Source organism: Lichenostomus cassidix, chromosome 19 (genome assembly GCF_008360975.1).
Source record: "Lichenostomus cassidix isolate B80296 chromosome 19, HeHo_3.0, whole genome shotgun sequence".
NCBI lineage: Eukaryota > Metazoa > Chordata > Aves > Passeriformes > Meliphagidae > Lichenostomus > Lichenostomus cassidix.
In genome coordinates, this window is record NC_139499.1 from 8,988,236 (window position 1) to 8,997,989 (window position 9,754).

Genomic DNA, 9,754 nt, shown 5'->3' on the forward strand with positions numbered 1-9,754 from the left:
AGTTTTTGTTTATGACTGTGTAGGAGCTATGAATTCAGCTATACAAGACAAAACCTTTTCCCTGAATGCCCATGGCACTGACAAGTTATAAAGTTCTATTAAAACTTTAATAAGTTAAACAAAGCACGTAACAGTGATGTCAGTACTTGGGCAGGGAAGTGGCTTAAAGCTGTCCTAGAGAACCTGAGTGATTCTGTACTGCAGGAGTGTTTAAAGCTTTCAGCTGGGTGGGTGGATTTGTGCTGACACGGTCTGGAGATCATTTATCCACTCTGTATTCCCAGTCTTGGGTCTCCAGCTTTTGCCTAAGGAATCCCAAAGGTCTGGAGGTGGTGCTTGGGATGAGGAGCTTTGTTTGACTGACAGCAGTTAGTGGCCTGCATGAAGCACTGCTCTTGCTCCAGCCCTTCTTCGTGTCCTGTGCCCTGCTTTGCCTCCGGGTCAGGGCAGCCTGGGGAGGAGCTGCTCTCCCTTAACCCAGTGCATCCCTTCCCTTTGTTCATTGGTGGCTTTGGGCTCTGATCTGGTGGCTTTGTCCTTTCCTAAAGCTGCTTCAGCTCATTGCCTGCTCGCTGCATTGGCTTGGCTGGAAGGAATGAAGGTCCTAAAGCTCCCTGGGAATTCCCTTTGGTAGAGAACATTAGTCAAGGAATGGGACTTGGTGGCCAAGTTGTGGCGATCCCGGAGGGCTCTGGTGTGTTGCTGCTGTCCTTGCAGGAGCTCCTGGCTGAGGGTGAGCTGCTGCTGGAGCATCCCTGCAGCTCCCTGGTGCTAGGGCAGGTCCTTGTGGTGCAGGGTGGCTGTGGCTGATGGCTGACACTGGTGGAGCACAGGGGCTTGGCAGGATGATGCTGCAGCTTCCCAGGATCTGCACTGGCAGCTGGGACAGCACAGAGCTTGCTGTGGGGGTTGGTTCTGTGTGTCCCAGATGGAGCTGTTGGGATGGGCTGTTGGCACCTGAGCCTGGCTGGGATGCTGTGCTGCTGCTGTTTCTGTTGCTCTCTCAGCTGTTCCAGTCTGTTCCATGCTGTTGAGGCTGCTGGGATGCTGCCAGGGGCAGGTAAAGGCTTTGTGCCTCCGCAGCACCAAGGCTGGGGTGGATCTTGTAGCATGACTCCAGTCCTGCCTCACTGCCTGGGCAGAGCTGGAGGAGCTGCAATCCCTCTGTTCTCCTGTGAGGTTTTCCAGTGCCCTGGGGCTCCTCTCTCCCTTCCTGCCATAGCCCAGAGCAGGTTTTCCATGCACAGCACTGGGGCTGGGGCCTGGCACGGTGGAGCATCGATCCAGGGAATGAATAATTGGCATTTCTAAACGCACAAAGTGCCCACACAGGGGCTGTTTGGTGCTGGCAGTGGAAGGGCAGACCTGGGAGTGGAAATCCTGTGAAATGCATCCTTTCCTTGAAGGTGAGTAAAGGAATCACCCCAGAGTCACTGGGTGCAAGTGGGGAGGATGGGTGTCACCTTAAGATACATTATTTTCACTATTGATTAAGTTAAACCCTCAGTATTTCAGCATGAGGGGGGAATTTGCTCGAGGTGCCATTGCTGCTTCTCGTGGTACAAAATGCACATTGGAGTCAATGCCCTTTTTCAGCCCTAAGTGTGGGAGAGCACAGAAAGGAAAACTCACCGTGCCTCACATGGGGGAAGCTGTTGGCAAAACCTCCCTTTGGGTGCTGTGGAGGAGATGTGGGTTAGGCTGGCAGTGCAGTGCAGGTGTTGCTGTTACCAACCTTTCTGCAGAACCTGATTTGTCTAAAAGTCCTTGTTTCCTTGTAAGAGAATTCCTGGCCAGTGTCAGTTGCAAAGCTGCCTCTGCACTGTGGGGTGTGTTTGACATTCCTGGCTTGGGACACCTTGTTGGGCTTTGGGGAGAAGTGGGGGAAATTCCCTTTATCTAGAAATAAACTCCAATACCTACAAAGAATTGGCAGCACTGGGAATGGTTTTGTCCCTAAATCTCAGGAACGTTTTGGGCAGTGACACAGTGTCCCTGGGTGATGTAAAGTGTGTGCTCTAGGGTCTCGTATTACACTACTCCTTGCAATCCTCGGTATCTATAGCATGAGTGGCCTTAGTGAGTTTGTTGAAGTGCACATTTTTTTTTTCTTTTCAAAAGTAAATTTTAAGATGAAAAAGATATATACTATATAAATATATAGAGATATTTAGAAACTTGGTTTGTGGTGCACAAGTTCAGTGTTGGATCGCTAAATACTCGTCGCAGGTACCATATGTGTAACTTTTCTTTATGTATATTCCTTTCTGGGAAGCAATGTTGCCATGGTAACTACAACTTTACAATTTCTTTACTACTTAATGATGTGAATGAATTCTACATTTTATTGAATATTACCGGGTTCAGTACTATTTTTATACTTTATTGAACTACAGGGGATTTTAATTTAATAACATTAAAAAAAAAATGTTGCTTGAACTGTATAACTGTATAAAATGAACTACTTACACAAACCCACCTCTAAACCAGAATCTCCACCTGTAGTGCCACATTCATTTATATGAAATTATCTTGATCATTACTAGCCCTTGCAGCCCCCCCTCCTTGTGGTGTCAGGACGGATGTCTCTTACCCCACTTCCCCTGACTGCAGCATTCTTTGTACCCATGGAGCCATCCTATGTTTGTAACCAGCATTGTGATATTCTGTAACTGTATTGCTAAAATGGAATATTGACCTAATAAATAGAGTGTTCCCGCAGCCTGAAGTATCTGCAGTGAATTGGTTCAAACTTCCCTCACCTACCTGTCCTTGCCAGGAGGTGTTAATCCCTGCCTTTGGGGGCTAATCCTTATGGATGGGGCTTGTGTTGGATACCTGTGGAGTGTGAGCAATGGGAGGGGGGAGCCTGTGTTACCTGCAAGATGTGGATCCTTCCCAGGTAACACTGCATACTGTAGTTTATTCCAAAGATTTTCTGATCCTACTTGGAGCAGGAAACCTCGAAGGTGAAATTTTTCCTCTTTGCCCATGTCATCTGGGCAGGAAACTGAGGTTATTTCTGGCAGAGCTCAGTTTTCCTTGAGAGCTTTCCTGTCACTTCTAAGTCACCTCAAGTCCTACTGGAAAAATTGTAGGATAATCCAAGTCTTGAGCAGCCTTTAATCTTGCTCAGTTCCCTCTTAAACAAGTGTGACACTTTGAGGGCAGAGAGCATTTTCCTGATGCAGCCACATTGGCTTTACCTTTAGATGGACGAATTACTGTTACCCAAGGAAAATTCCTCATGATCCAGGTCTGCACCCCACGAGTGTCTCTTCTCATACCCAGCGAGGCCAAACCTGCTGCCCTGGGAGGGTGACACGCAGTATCCTCCCCAGAGCCTCTCAAGGACAGAGCAGTGATGTACTGAAGGTAGGTCTGGTGCTTCCAGAGCCTTAATCCGGTCCTGGTGTTGATGCACAACTCTTAGGGATCTCCAGGATCATCATAAATAAGACCTCATGGTTTAAAATAACAGAATTTTTGTTTTGCTGGGCTGGAGCTTGTTGCTGTGATGCTGCAAGTATTGCAGGAGTTTGTGGTTTTGGGAAACCATGGAGACAGTCTGGATTCCCTGTTTTTGTTAAGTTGAGGATACTGTATTGATCAAATTCTGGCTTTCCGCTGACCTCTGATGTTGTCTGGGAATCTTAAAAACCCCTCAAAGAAACTGGAAGGCAGAACTGATCCTGGTGAGCCCAGTCTGTGCTCGGGGGGTTTGGCTGGGTGGGTTCTGCCCGTGGTTCCATCCCACAAATACCTTGTCCCCAGGAATCCATGGGAACAGCAGGAACTCCGTGCTGCTCGTGCTGGCCCAGCCCCAGGCTCTGGGCGGTGAGTAATCCCAACCCCTTGTGATGTTCCTTTGCATTTCAATTGCACTAATTTTGGGCGTTTCACACGTTTTGTGTCTCCGGTGCCTTTCTGTACGCAGGAATTGGCTGGCTGGTGCTTTCCCCATCCCCGCGGGAAGCAGCCAGGCGGGGGAGGATCGCCTGGAGCCGCGCAGCCGGCGGGCGCTGCGGGACTCCAGCTCAGCCTCCCGGATCACGTTGTCTGGCAGCTCCTGGGCTCTGACTTTAAGTTTACCGATTTAGATGTGAAGCGCTCCCCCCGAGCTGTTACAGAGCAGATTGGACATTTCAGAGGTAAAGAGAGAGACTGGGGAGAAGAGAGATGAGAAGCGAGCTGGCTCTGAGTGCATGAGAACTCCCACAGGACACGTGGCTGTGTTTTAGCAGCTTCAAAATAGGCTTATGTGGGACAAATCCTCCTTCCCGAGCAGCCTGTGGCACCTGCTCGTGGCAGAGCCGGTGCTGTCAGCAGTTGCCTCTCCTGTGCCTGTCTCGTCCCACCTGTGGGGTGTGCAGGTGCTGGAGGAACCGGTGCAGGGCTGGGAGGCACAAACACACCTGCTACAGGTCGGGCTGCATTTTTGCTCGGCAAGACAAACGTGTGCCTGGGCTGGGGTGGCCCGGAGCAAACCACAGCTATGTTGGAGCATCCACATTGCAAGGTAGGGACATAATTAACAGCTGCCATGGCCAACAAAGGGATGGCTCATTCCTCACTCCCTGCCGGGCTGGAGGAGCCTCTCCGGCTGCTGTTTGCTGTGCTCCATGTCTGAGACAGCAGCTCAACCCGCCCAGCTCCTCCAGCACTGATCACACCTTCACCTGCTCCTCCTGCTGCAAAAATCCCAGGTGTAGAAGGCTCTGTGAGAGCAGGAAAATGCTTGTCCTGCTCGGTGACAATATGACAGTGGCTGTGAGTACCTCACCTGTCAGTGCTGGGAGGTGACCTCGCAGGTGGTGGCGGTGACAGTGCCATTGACCCAGCTGCTCCTGAAGGTACAGCTGATTTGAAGCTGCTTCAGAATCCTTCCTGTGAGCTCGGGAACTGACCCGGGGTTTTCTGAAGGACAGCGTAATCGCTAAAAAAAAAAAGCAAAGAACATGAAACCACTTTTAGAGGTATTTCCGTGAGCGAGCACCACAGGTTGACTCACGCTTGGGCAATAACTCCTGGGTGGCAGCAGCACTGAGCCGAGGGATGAGGGAGGGATGACTGTTCCAGCCCTCCCTCGTGCTGTGCTGTCCCTGCGGGGGTGACCGGCGCTCCAGGCCGTGCTGGGAGAGCCGCTGCCTGTGCCAGCCGCGTGTCCGTGCTGTCCCTGCTCCCTGGGTGACACCCAGCCCACCCTACCCGGGTTGGAAATGCAGCCCTTTCCCAGGCTGCGCGGGGGGATGCGGATGGGTGTGCGCTGCCACTGGATGTCACTGTCGCCGTGTGGCACTGGGAGGATGGCAGGGTGGCGCTGGGTCCCTGCGCTGAGCAGGGCGGTGCGGTGGGGAGCAGCGCCCGCTGCACATCCCTCGGGCAATCCTTAGAGAAAACAACCCTCGTCTCGCCAGGGGTCATGCTGCTTGGATTTTTTTAAAGCCGAACACTTTCAGAGAGCCCAGGAGCTTCATTTCTTTCTCAGAGTAAGACGTGGGGCTGATTTCTGCAGCTCTCAGGAGCCAGGAGATGGCAGAGGATTCTCTGTTCTAGCTCGAAGCTGAGAATCCGATCTGGGATTTTCACCGAGTCTAAAAGCAGAGTTGGGACCAGTCCTTAAATTCAGATGTGTGTGGCTTTTTGGTTTATCCGTTTTCTTAATTAAATTATATTAATACTAATTCAAAATTTTAATTGAAAAACACAGCCTAGAACCCCAAATGCTGAGCAAAGGGGATCCCTAATCTTAGATGACTGCTGAGCAAGGCTTGTGGATGGCTGCCCACTGGCGTCTCTCCTTAACAAAACCCCCAAAATTACCAAATCACCGTGCTGACAAGCTCAATCCCTTAAAATTAAATATCGATTGTGTATTTTTATGTTGACTCATCCAAATCAGGAGGCGTTTCCAAGGAATCTATTTCTGTAGCTCGGCGTGTGCCGATGCCCCCCGGAGCCGCAGCCTGTTGTTTGTGCTCGAGCAGGGAGTCAGCAAAGATGCTGATTTTTCTCCCACTTGTCTTGCATAACAAAAGGCATTTGTCACCCGTTACATAACGGCAGGATTTGTCACTTCTCCTGCCGGCCTTTCCCGAGGCAGCCCCGTCCCCAGCACAGCCTCCTGGATCCTGGCTCCTCAGCATCCCAATTCCCACACACTGGGACTGCTGCCTGGCACCCATCACCTGAGCTCGGCCTTTTCTTTACCTCCTGCCACAGGGAGATGTGGAGCTCTGTGGTTTGGTGGTGGTTTTTTAGGGGAGCAAAAGGATGGGAAGGTGTTTGGGGGGTTATTTGCTTTTTAATTCTCATTCGAGGGGGCAGTTGCTTTTGGCCTGCAGGAGCAGTGGGGCTTGTCCTCAGCTGAGGTCGTGTCCCAAGGCTCTGCGAAGGGCTGTGCTGGAAATGGAGCTGAATTCCCTGTCTGCAGAGCTCCCAAGTTTCAGGGAGCAGGAGCACCTGTCACCACCTGCCTTCCCTGGGTGCCAAGTTGCTTTTTTAATACCTCCCTGTTATTATTAATATCTCGGGTGTCTCGCACTGCCAGCAGGACTTTGTTTGGGGTTTTTCTTTACAGTAGGTTTGATTCCCTCCTCGGTGGAATATCTTTTTGGAGCCTTAGAAACAAAAAATGGTTTTGTTTCCCCATAAACTAAAAGCAAAAACTGGCTGCCTTCCCCTTTCTCTCTAATTGTGGCAGAGAGCTGTTTACCTGTGGCCTCACACTTATTTGTGGCCTTATCACTGCCACCTATCAAATGACCACAGCTCCTTTCTTGACACGAAGCAGGCAAATGTCCCAACCCAACAAGGTTGTCCCTGTTTTCCAATTTCCTCAAAACAATTTCTTAGTTGACATTTTTTTTTTTTGTAGATTTGATTCTAATTATTTTTTAATGAACTCCCTAAAGTATGTGTTGGTTATGGACCTTTGAACTTCCTGGTGTGCCCAGCCTTTGCTCAGGAGATGTGTTTATGGTTGGCTCTGAGTGTTAACCCTTTGCAGTTTGTGTTCTCAGTTTCTTCCCTTGTACAGATGATGCTCAGGCAGAGGGATCACAATTGGCAAATCCAGGCTGTGCCTGAGCTTGTCACCTGTTTCAAAGTTTAATTCCTAGAGAATTAGGTAAAGCTATGGATTGTACTGGATCTGTAAAGCATGAATGGAAGCATCCACAGCTCCAAAGATTGTAAACAGCAGTGAGCTGCCCTGGGCACCAGGGAAAGTACTTCTGATAAACAGATTTCTTGGTAACAGGCTTCTCCTTTGACATGGATGAAGCCATGGATGCTGCAAGGTATAGTCATCCCCTAAAGTCAGTACAGGAGGAGCACCTTTTGGGGATTAAACTTACCCTTTTTCTCAGCAGGCACTTCCCCATTTGCTGGTTCTTGATGTGCTTACACAGATTCTGTAGTTGTTCTGTGTCCATCCTGAGAAGAGGGAGACAAAGTCCCCACAAAGAGCAGAGAGAAAGATGTGGATTGTGCATGTGAGTACAAACTTCATCCTCCTCCTCACTCTGCTCCCTCTGTCTAGCTTGGGAGTGTAACCACTGACAGGCCCTTTGCACAGCCTTTATTCTTCTCTCTTCCACCCAAATTCTGGGAGTTTATTCTCTCCTCCCTCTCACTGACTTTTTCCACTGCTAAATTCAGTACCTCCCAATTTCAAGGTGTCCTGATTGAGGCTGGCTGTGCCAGGATCAGGGTCCTGTGTGGTGGAGTGTTTTCAGTGCCCCATACAACAGCTCTCTGCCTCCTCTGCTGTGCAGCCCAGATCCTCCCAATTGCCAAAGCCATAGCTTAGTTTTCCAGATCATGCAAATCTTTCATTCTCTCTTTTAAAATCTGCCAAGAACAAACCCTGTCCTAAGGCTCAGAAGCATTTCTGTCCCTGCCAACTCATCTCAGATCGGGTTTTTAGAGCTGTTTAATGAAGTAGGCACTCAATTAGCATTGAAAGTCCATAAGAATTAGGTGCCTACTTTAGCTCCCTTTTGGAACTCCTGCCTCCAATAAATTAGTAGGTAAACAATGGCCACCAGCTCCTGATGGCATCAATCACACACGGGCTGGCAGGCACTTGGGAAGTGGAAATATGTGGTTAGGATGGGCTCATTGTAGCACCACGCTGCTCTGTCCACAGCTTTTATTGATGGCAAAGGGATTATGGCTGACCTGCTGCAAAGCCAAAACAGCCCCAAATCCTCAGCCATGGAGCCTGCAGCTCCCTGGGCTGGGGAGGGGGATGTTTTCTCTTGCAGAAGGCAAGGGCTGTTTTCCCTGTGTCAACGTTTGTGTAGGTAACTCCTCCACTCACCTTTTGGAAAGCAACACTTACATAACTGACTTAACACGAGCTTCTGCTGCCTCTTAAAACATGCAGAAGTGTGTAGGAAGAGAAGTCCTTCTCCCTGACTTGCTTTGCTCCCTTGGGTGATTGTTTCCATGCAAATTTGATTTAAAGCATATTTCAGAGATAAAAGTGAAGCTGGACTCTGCTTTGCTCTCACTTGTCCCCATCTCCCTGCCTGGCTGTCCCTTTGCTTTGTTTGCACCCATGGGAGCTTGGTGGAGTCACTGGGGCTGCGTTTGCACCTTGCTGGGGGCAAGCAGTGGCCCTGAGCTGGGGATGATCTCCATAACAGAGACATTTCCTGTGATGGGGACAGAGACCTTGGGCTGCATGCTGGGTGTTCTTCAGGAGGTGGTTGGAGTTGAGGCCTCAATTTCCATCCCAGTGTAATGGGAATTCAGCGTTACCTCCTTCACAGATGATGGTGAAAGCCAACAGCAGTGAGATCTCTCTCTTCCTGCATGGCACCTCCCAATAAACTGCCCTTGCCAGGAAGAAGCCTGGAAAGGCTTAGAGTTAAAGGGACTTTGTTTTGGAAATTTACTTCCAGGCGAAATGCTTTCCCCAAGAGAGCTGCGCTGTGCTGCCGTCACGGCCTGACCAGTCAGACAAGTGCAATTGTTGTGTCCCTGGGACAATTGGGGCAATTGCTGCAGCTGTGACTCAGCTGTGCTCCTGTGCCAGGTCGCTTCTGGCACCCGCAGTCATCTCGAGGGCTGCACAAAGGCTCCTCTCTCTGAGCTTTCCCCGGGCCTGGCTGTGCCCAAGCGCTGCTCTTGGCAGAAGTTTGGATGATCTTGGTCAGGAATTCCTTGTGCACCCAGCCAAATGCCCAGTGCAGGTAGTGCCTTGGGAAGGCACCTATGGATGGGGGTTGAAACAGAGGCAGGTCCTTGTTTTCAGGCTGTTTTAGGGAAGTTTGGCTTTACCCATGGTTGAACTCAAAAATGACAAAAATCCATTAAGACAAGCCCTCCCCTTAAGATGTCTGCAGCATTTTCTCTCCTGTTTCTTTTTTCCTCCCCCACGTCTGAGTTTCACTGTCAGCTCTGGATGCAGGAGCCTTTCACAGGCAGGTGCTGAGCAGATGCAAAGGCAATTTCTTTCTAACTTTGCGGTTAGGTTTTGTTGGACCATCTGAGGTATGTTACAATTGTCCAACCCACACCAGGATTTTCCGGTGTATTGTGTTACTTTACACAAGATAAGCTGTGCAGAGGGAAGCAGAGGTGACAGCTGTGAGTGTAGCTGTGCTGCCTCAGCCTGGTTGCTGTGAGGACTCTGTTAGAAGTGGTTTGCTTGCAGGGGATGTTGGAAATGCAGCTGGTTTCTCAATGCCTGTTCCCAACCGCCCTCTCCCTCTGCTGTCCCTGCTGTGACAGGCAGCTCCTC

The 9,754-nt window shown here is 50.1% G+C and overlaps 1 long non-coding RNA gene across 1 annotated transcript; it reads right to left on the bottom strand.

Annotated features, from left to right (window-relative positions):
- Positions 1-2,395: 2,395 nt before the first annotated feature.
- On the bottom strand, positions 2,396-9,753 carry LOC146429251 (uncharacterized). Its single transcript, XR_014855760.1, has 2 exons — positions 7,359-9,753; positions 2,396-5,594 (listed from the first exon to the last, which is right to left on the bottom strand). It is a non-coding gene; the product is annotated as an uncharacterized LOC146429251 (long non-coding RNA).
- Between the last annotated feature and the right edge of the window lies 1 nt (position 9,754).